This window comes from Castor canadensis, chromosome 13 (genome assembly GCF_047511655.1).
Source record: "Castor canadensis chromosome 13, mCasCan1.hap1v2, whole genome shotgun sequence".
NCBI classification, from domain to species: Eukaryota; Metazoa; Chordata; class Mammalia; order Rodentia; family Castoridae; genus Castor; species Castor canadensis.
In genome coordinates, this window is record NC_133398.1 from 126,006,836 (window position 1) to 126,017,754 (window position 10,919).

Below are 10,919 nucleotides of genomic sequence, written 5' to 3' on the forward strand. Positions count from 1 at the left end.
GCTACAGCTAGGTCTGATATGGCTTCAAAAAATGGGAAACTTCCTTTTAAAAATGCAGAGACTGCTGTGCCGAGGACAATGGTAAGTGAGAACCAGGTCAGAGAGATTCTCCAAGGAGGGCTGGGGATACCCAGCATAGTCAACAGACCTGAGTGGCCTACTTCACAGGATCATGCCCAGCAGAGGCACTTCTATGGCTCATTCCTCTTGGTCCTTAAGAGGGGTTTGTACTGAGGACCCCAGTCTCCACAATTAAACCAGGACAAGAGCAAGGCAGGGCACTGCCAAGTCACAGCTAGGAGTTGGTTTGTCTTCTGGGAATTGAAGTACAGCTTACCAATTGAAAAGTTTGTCCAGCACCTGCTTGGTCGTAGTAAAGCATCTATACCCTACCAGAAAGTTGTGGACACACACAGTGTCCTCACCTGAGGGACAGTTCAAGAGGTTGGTCACCAAATTCTTGAGAATTCTTGCCTTGAATTTCAGCTCACTGCAGGGCTCATCCAACATGGAGGCTCATTTATTTTCATTCTGGGTGGGGAAAAAGGAGGAAGTAATTTAAACAAACAGCAGCAACAGGCAAAATATTACCCTATACTGAAGTGAAACTTGCCAAAAAGAATTTTGCTCACACTCAGGCACATACACGTGGACATCCACAAAAACAGACATATCAGTAGATATCTGTTGCTTTATGTGGGGGGAACAGGTAGATTTGATAGCTGGTATCATCTATCCTTTTTGTGTCACCTTTGGCATCCTCTGGGGAAAACCAGAGGCTGTGTGTGCCTGGGCTGATCCAGTGTCTCAAAATGTGGATGAGGCCTCTATTCTGGCCTCGCCTGGGGCCTGACCATATGCCAGTCAGGAGACACAAAGAGAACATCCTTCACTCTTTAGTGCCTCCAGAGAAATGAGCTTGCTGTATTTGCTCTGCATTGTACGTTCAGGTCATCAAAGTTCTGCATTGTCTTGAGTCTTCAATAGTGTAAGTGAGGTCATCTCTGAAGGTTTCCTCCACTGAACCTCTGCCTCAGAGAAAACTTCCCCCAGGTCCACTGGTACTCTGACCAACCTGTCTACCCAGACCATGTGGAAAGCTACACACAGCCACACTCACACCCTAGCCCACAATGACCTCGGACGTGCCTGGCTAGACAGTAACCCAATTTTGAGGTGATAGAGCTGGGTTCATAACTGGGCCCTATTCCAGCCAAGTGTGTTACCCTGGACAGGTCACTGTGCTTCTCACATCCTCCACACTACCCCTCTTTCTTGTTGAGCTGTCACCCTAGCACCTGCTAGCTGGAAGGGTTTGCTTTCACATGCCGTAGCTATCTGTAGTACTTATGACCCTCGGGGACAGTTGGAAGATGTAGCACTAATATGCACTAATATGGAGAAGGGACAATTAGATGGCTTCATGGACCTGCAACTCATCACTCAACTGATTCTGCGTAGGCTGTGTTCTAAGCTATTCTGAGGAGGTGTGTCATCCAGGAGGGCACCTGCACTACCCAGAACCACCCTTGCATGAATGGTGCCATGAGCACAAGTTGGCAGCTGTATGGGATATGGCTTCCTTGATTCAGGTTCCCTTATCATTCCTGTCCTCCTGAAAGCTAAACTGACCTGTCAGCTCTAGGGATCAAGGTTAAGGTTGCTGTTCCAGAACCTTGGGACCCTGTAGTGCCAATCAGTCATATGCCCTGCACATTCACACTCCAAAGACTTACCATGGTGACTCTAAGTCAGCTTTTCTGCCATCAGGAAGTTCTCCAGCTTCCGGTCATGCTCAGTTTCTTGGGCCTGGTCCACCCACTACCAAACCTATCCTTTTACACAAACCCTCAGACTCAAACTCCCTCTCACTTTTACTAAGGAGTGAGGCCAATCATTCAGGCTTCAATCAGAGTTCTGGCACAGGTGAACAATCAGGGACTGGCTTTTCTTTTCCAATCCTAAATCTATATACTAACTGGGTAGGCCTTGTGCATTGTACAAAGTGCAGTTGAATTTTCAGGTTAAGAAAATGGCCCTGTTTAGGTTGCTTCCTGGATTTGAATGGGAAAAATCTCCCTGCACCAGAGAATGCCAGATTTGGGCAGAAGGGGTCACAAGAATGCCTGCCTCCACTATGATTGCACAACCACTTACATCTGTTAGCATGAACTGTTCTGCCACCAGTTTGGACTGGAATGTCAAGAGTTGAATTTTATACTTAATCAGCACCTTTTCCATGGCCACAGGTGGAGGCCAGGTAGACTCTCATGATGGAACCACATCATTGCTTTCTGCAGCTCTGGAGTCCTTTTCAGGAGCTGTCTCGAACTCCACAGCCTCTGAATGAGCTAATTTGAGTTCTGCATCCTCTAAAGGAGCTTGCTCAGGTTCTGAAGTTGGTTCCACACCTTGATCTGGTGAGAGAGCTGCAGGAAGAGACAAGAACCCCTATTTCTGCCTTGCCTTCCACTACTTTTAGTTAGTTGACTCTGTAGGACTAGGCATTAGGCTATCACATACAGGGATCATCCTACTGAGTCCTGGAATCATCCTCTGGGCGTAATAACCTGAGCTACCTACTCTGGACAAGCAAACTGGGCCAAGAGCAAGACACTGCATTGCATTTTCACAGCAGTGGAAATCCATTGGGCTCACCATTTGAACAGTCTATCAAGCTCATGCTCTGTTCCAGTGCAATTTTGGTTGATGCCCAGGAAGGTGGGGATGAAGGGGGGGATGAAGAATGTGTCCCAGAATAGCATGGAAGGCACCATTTTCTCCAGAATTTCTGCCTTGAGGAGTTTCTTCCCGTAGGCATCTTGGAAGTTGGCTGACACATGTTCTCCCTTCATTAGGGGCCAAACAGGGACAGATCAAACATGGAAGACAGTAGCTACCTAGAAAAAGGACTTTGCCATAGAGTCAAAGGAAACAGGAGAATAGAATTTTCCTATACACACAGACACACACACACATACATAAAAAGAGGCGGGATCAGCTGTGTTCTTTGGAAGATTAGAGTGGTTTGGATGCCATCCCTTCAACTTCCCCAACCTGCCCTCTCTCACCTTTGTGGTCCTCTGGAATAATCTCCACTGGCATTGTGATCAAGTACTGATGTAGTTTCTCCAGACAGAGGCTGGCCTCTGGGGTTGGTTCTCCTGGGACGTGAGCTCTGAGCAATGGGAGACATCGAGAAAACATCATTTACTCTATAAGGTTTAGAGAGATATGAGTTTACTACAGTTGATCAGCACAGTGGCTGCCTGGCCAACAGGATTCTAAATTCTCTGGCCCGTATTCAGGAAATGAGGTAATCTCTGAAGCTCTCCTCAACTGTCCCTTTATCTCAGACAAGACATCCTAGGTTCACTATGCTGCTAAATGCTTATTGACCTGGTCCATGTGGAAAACTAGATACTGTGACACCCACAACCTCCACACCACTGTCTCCAGATGGGTCTGAAGGTGCCAGTGCCCAACTTTGAGGAGATCAAGTTAGATTCACACCCAGTGCATCTTTCCAACAAGGCATGTGACCCCAGACAGGTTATTCTGCCTCTCATGCCTTTCCTCATTCCATTACCTGTATTGTTGGGAGCATCCTACTATCTTTCTCATAGAAAGGCCTCAGCCATGCCTGTCTTAACTTTCTTAGTTTGGAACACTCAGAGAGAGCTGCCACCTGATGCACATGCACTAACTTAGAGATGGGACAATGACAACAAGGAGGAAAAAAATATAATGAGGAACAAGTGTGGTGGTGCCCACACTTAAGAGGCTAAGGGAAGAGCATCTTTAGACAAAGGCTTGCCTGGGGTCCATAACCAGTCCTTATCTCTTATAAAAATAAAACTGAAACACAACTCATCCCAGACCTGAATACCACAGGGCTATCTAGAGAAAATCATAATTGTATGCATAGGGATGTGTACGTACAGACACACAGGCTTATTATGAACATCTACATCACATGGACAGAGAGCTATATACGGACAATCACACATGGACTCACAGACATGCATGAGCATGTATGTGGATACAGGCCCACAAGCAAATGCACATGGATGCACCTAGTAACACAATAGTGAACATAACTAGGAGCCAGTCCCACACTGAAAGAAGAGCCCTGGTGTCTGTAGGTAGAAATTAAACACTACTATCAAGTTGAATACAAGAGGAGTTTAAAAAAAACTCCATGAGAACTATTAAAAAGATCTGGAGCCAGTACAAATACTCATACTACTTCTGCCTTAACAGAGACATGAGATTGCCTTTTGCCAGATAGCACATTGATAAAAAGCCCTTCTTCAAATCTCTCAGCTTTGATAATTTTTTTAGAGGTGTGAGATAATTAGATCCAGAGGATGGCACTGCTTTTGTATTGTCCTTTAAAGCTATAGTTCTAGTAAACAGTCTTTTTTCTGCACAGTCAGTTGCTCTGAAGATTTTTGCCCACTGGGCATTTTGGTTCCTCTTCTCCAAGATTATGATAGAATGAACAGATTAAGGTTTCTTTCATGAATTCTCCTTTAGTCGTAAGGCAAAGGTATGTATTTTAGTTAGGCCTGCTCGGGATAAGAATTTTAGATAACATTTGAAGAGACAACAACTTTACACATTACTGTGCAATAGTAGTTTAGGAACCGTCCCAAGGATGTTCTAACTCAGGCATGACAAAATGTCAATTGAAGCATTCTTAGTAGCAGATTAGTCAGGTAAGTTTTCCAAAGAGTCAAACTCAACAGAACTTTTTGTTCTTCAGTAGGTTACAACAGCCCTTTCACACAAACACCCTAGTTTCTCTCTATAAAAACTATAGCACTTAGGAGTACTCCAACCACAAGTTAACTACAATTGTCCTTAGAGGTCAGGAGGATGGCACAGACCACAACTCTAGGGTGACTAACAGTTACCCTATGCATGCACTTAATCTAGTTCTTAGGTATTTTAATCACATGCATGGGAGGTGAACAATACTTATGTTTTTAGCAGCATGGACTTAGTAGAACCGAGCAGCCCCACAACACCTATGAACTTTTCCATGTGAACAAGGAGGGTGGGAGGATAGACTCAAGTGGCAGAGCACCTGCCTAGCAAGCATGAAGCCCTGAGCTCAAACTCCACTTCACAGGGCCAGGGAATAAAGTGAGCAATAGCAACTCAAGTCTCTTAGACATCCAGTAATTACAGTGTCCTTTCATTCAAAGACTATCAACATTTCTCAGAATTTTCTTCCTGTATCCCCTAAAGCATATTAGACAGAAACCATTAGTTGCCACCAATACATATTCTTTTCCTTACATCGAAATTGCCCTGTCTTAAGGTGACAGAAGTATGCAATTTAAACAGAGTGTGGTTAAAAGATTGTAGACTAGCCATCTCTTAGGCCACAGCCCCACTGATAAGCATAGCAAACAATCTTTGGGCACAACTCATGCTGGGAAGTGCAACTCCCCTGAGCAGCTTGTTCAACTCAACCTGAGGACAGTCTTTCTATTTTTAGTTGGATTCATGGACAAGCTCCATAAGGCTCAGACGAATTTTCCACTAATTTCTCTCCACATAATTCATGAGGCAACTGTGAAAAAGATGAATATCTATTACAGAAAGGACCTGAAAGTCCAAAAACTGCTAGGTTGCCTCTGAGTGGTTTTCTGGACGATGTATATAGTAAGAGTACAGAAGTTCTCAGAGAAGCCAGTGGACTCCAGGCTTATGACACCACCTGCCTTGGGATGCAGGCATAGAACACTAATGGATGCCAGCATGCTTGAGAACAAATGGTGTACACCAGTCTGAGGTCAGGATCATGTCAGCTATAAACAAACAACAACAATAAAAAACAAACCACAGTTTGTCAGATTGTACAACCATCTACAGTGGGGTAAAAAAACCCAGAAATCCATGGACCACCCTCGAAACAGACAGAGCTCCTGGTATAGACTGACATGTCAATTATACTAATCTACTCAATTTCAACCTTCAACAGATGATCTTTGCAGTCATGCAGAGCAGTGATATCACCTTGGTGACCCTGAAGGGCCCTAAGGCCTTATCTAGGAACATTATAACTCTTTCAAGGCCACTATCCATGCCCTTGACACAGAAAATGCTGAACTATGTGCTGTATCCTGTTCAACAGTACTTGGAAGGCCACACTGCAATGTCTTAGTCACCTTGGCAGTGTTGAAAGATAATACTGAGGTTGAGTGCAAGCGAGGAGTTCTGTCATCAAATGAGAGACAGACATCCTCCAGCCCATCCTAGGCCTACTCAGGGCAATGATATCAAATGGATACTTCAAGGGCAAAGAAAAGCAAACCCTCCAAGCCGAAATACCTGGACCTCACCCTTAGATGTCTTGATGAGGTGGGTACCTGACACCTAGAGACACAGGGTCCTGACTCCCTGAACAACTCCTGTCCTATACAACATGGATCAACTTGGGGGTCTTTTTGGAGGCTGAGGACACAGACAAGGATGAGGAATTCTGGCTGCCTGAGTACAAAAATGCAGCCTGTCCATAAGGTTGACTAACATCTGCTCTACACTTACATTCATTTGAAAAGCTGAAGCCAAGTCAGCCTTCCTGGACTTGTTTTATTCCTCTTCTTTGTACACATTTCCAAGTGGTAAAATCTACTGGTTGAAACTTGCTTTCAGGCATCAAACGTTGTCAGTTCTCAAAATTATGCCTGAATTCTGCCCTTCCTGAAACAGCCTTTGAAGATGCTTCAGCCTGCACTGCCCATCCCCAGTCAGTAGGGCTATGTGTTATTATTCTGTCTGCCCCATGATCTTGTATTAATATCTTAATAAAGGTGTCTCCCTCCCTGTCTTGCGTCTCAGCACTCCAGTACGACTTGCAGAGTCATCCAGCCAAAGCAGCCTTTGGAAGGCTATGGTCCTAGATGACTACAAGCTCAAGAGAAGGCCTGAGCATGGACACTCAACTGGGCTGCTTCCAAATTCCTGACCCACAGAAAATGAGTGAAGTAGTATTTTTTCTTGTGTTACTACGCTAAAAGTTAGAGAAATCTCTTACACAGCTATAGGGAACTTACAGATAACAGATGGCAGGCCCATATGCTAACTACTGGTGGCATCCAGCACTGTTCTGCAACCTCAGGGTCTCACACTGGGAGCCCAGGTTCATCGTGACACCTGCTCTACAAGAAAGCATCTATGGCCTCAGCAACAACCCTACCACGTGCATCTGATGGGGGTTGATACTTAACAAAACTGAAGTGATGAAGTGTGCTAAGGGAGCTCTGCCTCATGGACTCCTCCTCAGCTCAGTCACTGCTAGAAGCTGGGGTGTGGGAATTGTTTCTCTCATAGAAGAAAGATCTCTGTTATCTCAACATGCTCCTTAATTTACCTGCATTTCCAGAATCTGAAATTCAAGTTGAAATGTAACCATGTGGCCACTTTCTGATAATCGGTGTCTCTGTAGAACATTCTTCACATCTGTAAATTAGAAAAACAAGCATTTTATATGCAAACAACAACTGTCTTCAGATATCCATTATTTTGTATGAGTATCTACAACATATATAGAAATATGAAAGTGTACATTACCAATTGTATTTAAAAATCTGGAAGAATGTATATCAAATTGATTAGCCTTACAAAATTGGATCAATATCAATTTATACTTCTAGTGCTCAATTATACCAACAGTCAAGGTAAACAGAAATATACACAGAAAACCCTAAGTAAGTTTGAATCATGTTCACTGTTTGATGTCCTTCTTTCTTTTCTGTTTGTCATCATTATCTTGTTCATGTATGGATTTGGCTTGACATGACTGTAGCCATCCTGGTTCATAACCACTATGGTGGTCCCAGAGTAACCCTAGTCAGTTTTTCCAACAATCACTATTAGACAAAACCATTAGAGACATTCATGGAGCTTTAAATAGGGATCCTGGCTCCCAGATACACCTGACTCTCAATATTAAGATAAACTGAGAGCATTCCAGCCAGAACGAAGTCACTTTTGTCCTAACTCACAAATATGCCATTCTTTCTAACCCATATTTAGGGAATCCAAGTGGTCTTGCTGCCACCCAGAGCCATGCTTCTGGCAGTAACTCCCCTAAATAAATTCTACTCTGTGCAACTGTAGATATGTCTAGCCCTCGTACTTTGGTCTCACAGCACCTAGGGTGGGCCACATACACTAGGACCAAGTTGTCCTAAATACTGTTGAAGACAATAAATGGAACCCACATGCTTAGCTGTTACCTCTTAAAATTTCACTAATATGAATGCTATTTTCAAAATATGACATGGATACCTTTGTTGGGACTGGGGTTTGAATTCAACATGCTCTACTGCTTGAACCACACCTCTCGTCCATTTATCTCTGGGTGTTTTGTAGATGGGCTCACACAAACTATTCACCTGGGCTGGCCTTGAACTTGACCCTCCTGTTCTCAGCCTCCCAGCAGTTAAGATCACAGGCATGACCCAATGGTGCCCAGCAAGCATGCATACATTTATCCTCATACACTGCTGGTGGGAATGCAAGCTAGTACAACCACTTTGGAAAACAATATAGAGGCTTTTAAAAAAACTAAACATAAATTTGCCATATGATCCAGCAATCCCACTCCTAGGAATATACCCAAAGGAATGCGACTCAAGTTATTTCAAAGACACTTGCACACCCATCTTTATTGCAGCATTATTTACAACAGCCAAGCTATGGAAACAGCCAATATGCCCCCCAGTGGATGAATGGACTAAGAAAATGTGGTATTTATACACAATGGAATTTTACTTAACCACAAAGAAGAATGAAATTTTGTCATTCACAAGTAACAGATGGATGTTGAGAACACCATCTTAAGCAAAGTTAGCCAGGCTCAGAAGACCAAAAATCACAGGTTCTCCCTAATATGCAGATTGTTGACCCAAAATAAATTCAATACTATTATTGGACATGGGTCACACAATAAGGGGAGAACGTGCGTGGGAGGAATAGGAAAAAGGAAGGAAACCTAAAATTTGAATGTGGTTGATGTGCTCTCTGTAGAGGAGCAAATAAAGTAATCTTAACCTGGCAGAGGCCAGTATGGGAAGGGGACCAGGAAGTAGAGAAGAGGTCTGGCAGAGATGAGCCAATGTGGGTTATAATACACAAGTGCATGGAAGCAACACTAGGAATCTCTCTGTACAGCCATCTTTATCTCAAACTTGCAAAAACTTTATGTCTTTCTTACTATCTCCTATGTTTTCTCGTCAACAAAATCGGAGAGCAAGACAGTGGAACAGGTTCTGCCCAGACTGGAGGTATTGGGGGGCGTAGGAGGAGGGGCAGGTGGCCCAAACAATGTATACATATGTAAATAAATGTAAAGGTGATAAAATAGAACAGAGAAAAATGAAAATTAAGAAAAAAAAAAGGGAAGAAATTGTGGGGAAAGGCACTCTAGATGAATGTGTCCCAGATGTATTCATAGTGTTCCCAGAGGGTGGTCGCAAAAGACCCTGGTTGAGAAGATCTCAGGTGTTTGGCATCCTGAACAAAGAATTGGATGGGAACAAACAGATTGCAAAGCAACAGCCAAGTTTTATTGACAGTGAAAGCAGAAAGTACACTCCGTGAGAGGGAGACGGAGTGAGCTCTGAGCAAGGTGATCCAAGAGCAGAACCTGGAGCTCAAGACATATACTTTGGCTGTGGATTTCTGGAAAGAAAAAAGCACAAAAAAAATCGAATAATTCTCCCCACATGTCCCCTCTGCCTGAGTGGCAAAGCAGTCAGGGTGCTCCTTGGAGCAAGAAAAAGTTAAAGACACCTTTGCTAAGTTAGCTCTCCCAGGAACCCCACAGCCTCCCACTTACACCCAACCTGACCTTGAACCACAGAAGGTAGATTTTTGCATGCTTCTTCACCCCAGAATTTCTTTGCACAGCAACTGTAGCACCATTTCAGTAAGGTTGGTCACTGTAAAATAATGAGGAAATGTTGCTTGTCATTAGGTTTCAAGTATTGTTAGAAAGCCTCACCATTCCTGCCCCTCAGCACCCCATCTTTAGACAATTCAAGCACACAAAGTCCCCAAGGGCTAGGTCAGGTACAGGTCCATGCAAGTAGCTGCCATAGTTCTCCCAGTGTGGGCTGTCTGAGGGTTGATGGGAGCCGAACCCTGTTGGGGTCTGAGCAGTGAGGTCCTCTTCCTCCCCCAGAGGCCTGGGTCAGAGCAATGCCTGAGGTCTGTAGGGTGACTGGTCTGGTCCACTGTAGATGCCCTTACCCCCTCCAGAGGAGGTCGCAGTGTTCGTGTCTGCAACCTGGGCACCGGCTCCCTGTATCCTCCCAAAGGCCTCTTGATGAGGTTTCCAGAGAGCACTGGCTGCTCCGGAAGTCCATGTGGGTCACAGTCACCAGAGTTGTCCTGTTTGGGTCCAATGTCCCTGGGCTATGGCGCCCTACAGCCATCCTTGCCTGTGTGGTCAGGCAGGGCGCTCAGTCTGTGGCGAGCTCTGCCTTGCAGAAATGATCTGCTGAACGCACTGCAGGGCTCCTGGAGGCACCTGGGCTCCGAACAGCACAGATGCAGGCTGTACCAGTAGCAGAATTGTATGTGTGTGTTGTGTGTGTTTGGTGTGTGTGTCAGGTGTGTGTGTTTGGTGTGTGTCTACTGTGTTCAGCCAGTGTGTGTATGTGTTTAGGTTTGTGGGGATATTAGGTGTGTGTCTGTGTGTGTTGTCTGTATGTTTGTGCATCTTTATGTGTATTGTTGTGTATGTACGTGTTTTGTGTGTGTATTTTGTATATGTGTTCGTGTGGTGTGTGTTGTGGGTGTAGGAGGTGTGTGTGCATGTGCATCTGTGTGTTGTGTATGTGTGTTGTGTGTATGTTGTGTTTCTATGTGTGAATGTGTGTGTTCTGTGTCTTGTG

The 10,919-nt window shown here is 44.5% G+C and overlaps 1 protein-coding gene across 8 annotated transcripts in view; it reads right to left on the reverse strand.

Annotated features, from left to right (window-relative positions):
* The window catches only part of LOC109683420 (uncharacterized), a 94,851-nt gene that overhangs the window by 54,888 nt on the left and 29,044 nt on the right, over positions 1-10,919 (reverse strand). For 4 of the 8 annotated variants that reach the window (XR_012440602.1, XR_012440601.1, XR_012440599.1 and 1 more), the window contains exons 7-10: positions 9,872-9,962; positions 7,388-7,476; positions 3,072-3,178; positions 426-531 (exon numbers count right to left, since the gene is read on the reverse strand). The exons of 3 other annotated variants lie outside the window; for them this stretch is intronic. The gene's annotated coding sequence lies outside the window, so the exon portion shown is untranslated. The remainder of the gene's footprint in view (positions 1-425; positions 532-3,071; positions 3,179-7,387; positions 7,477-9,871; positions 9,963-10,919) is intronic. One more of the 8 variants, XR_002212101.2, reaches the window with a different exon arrangement.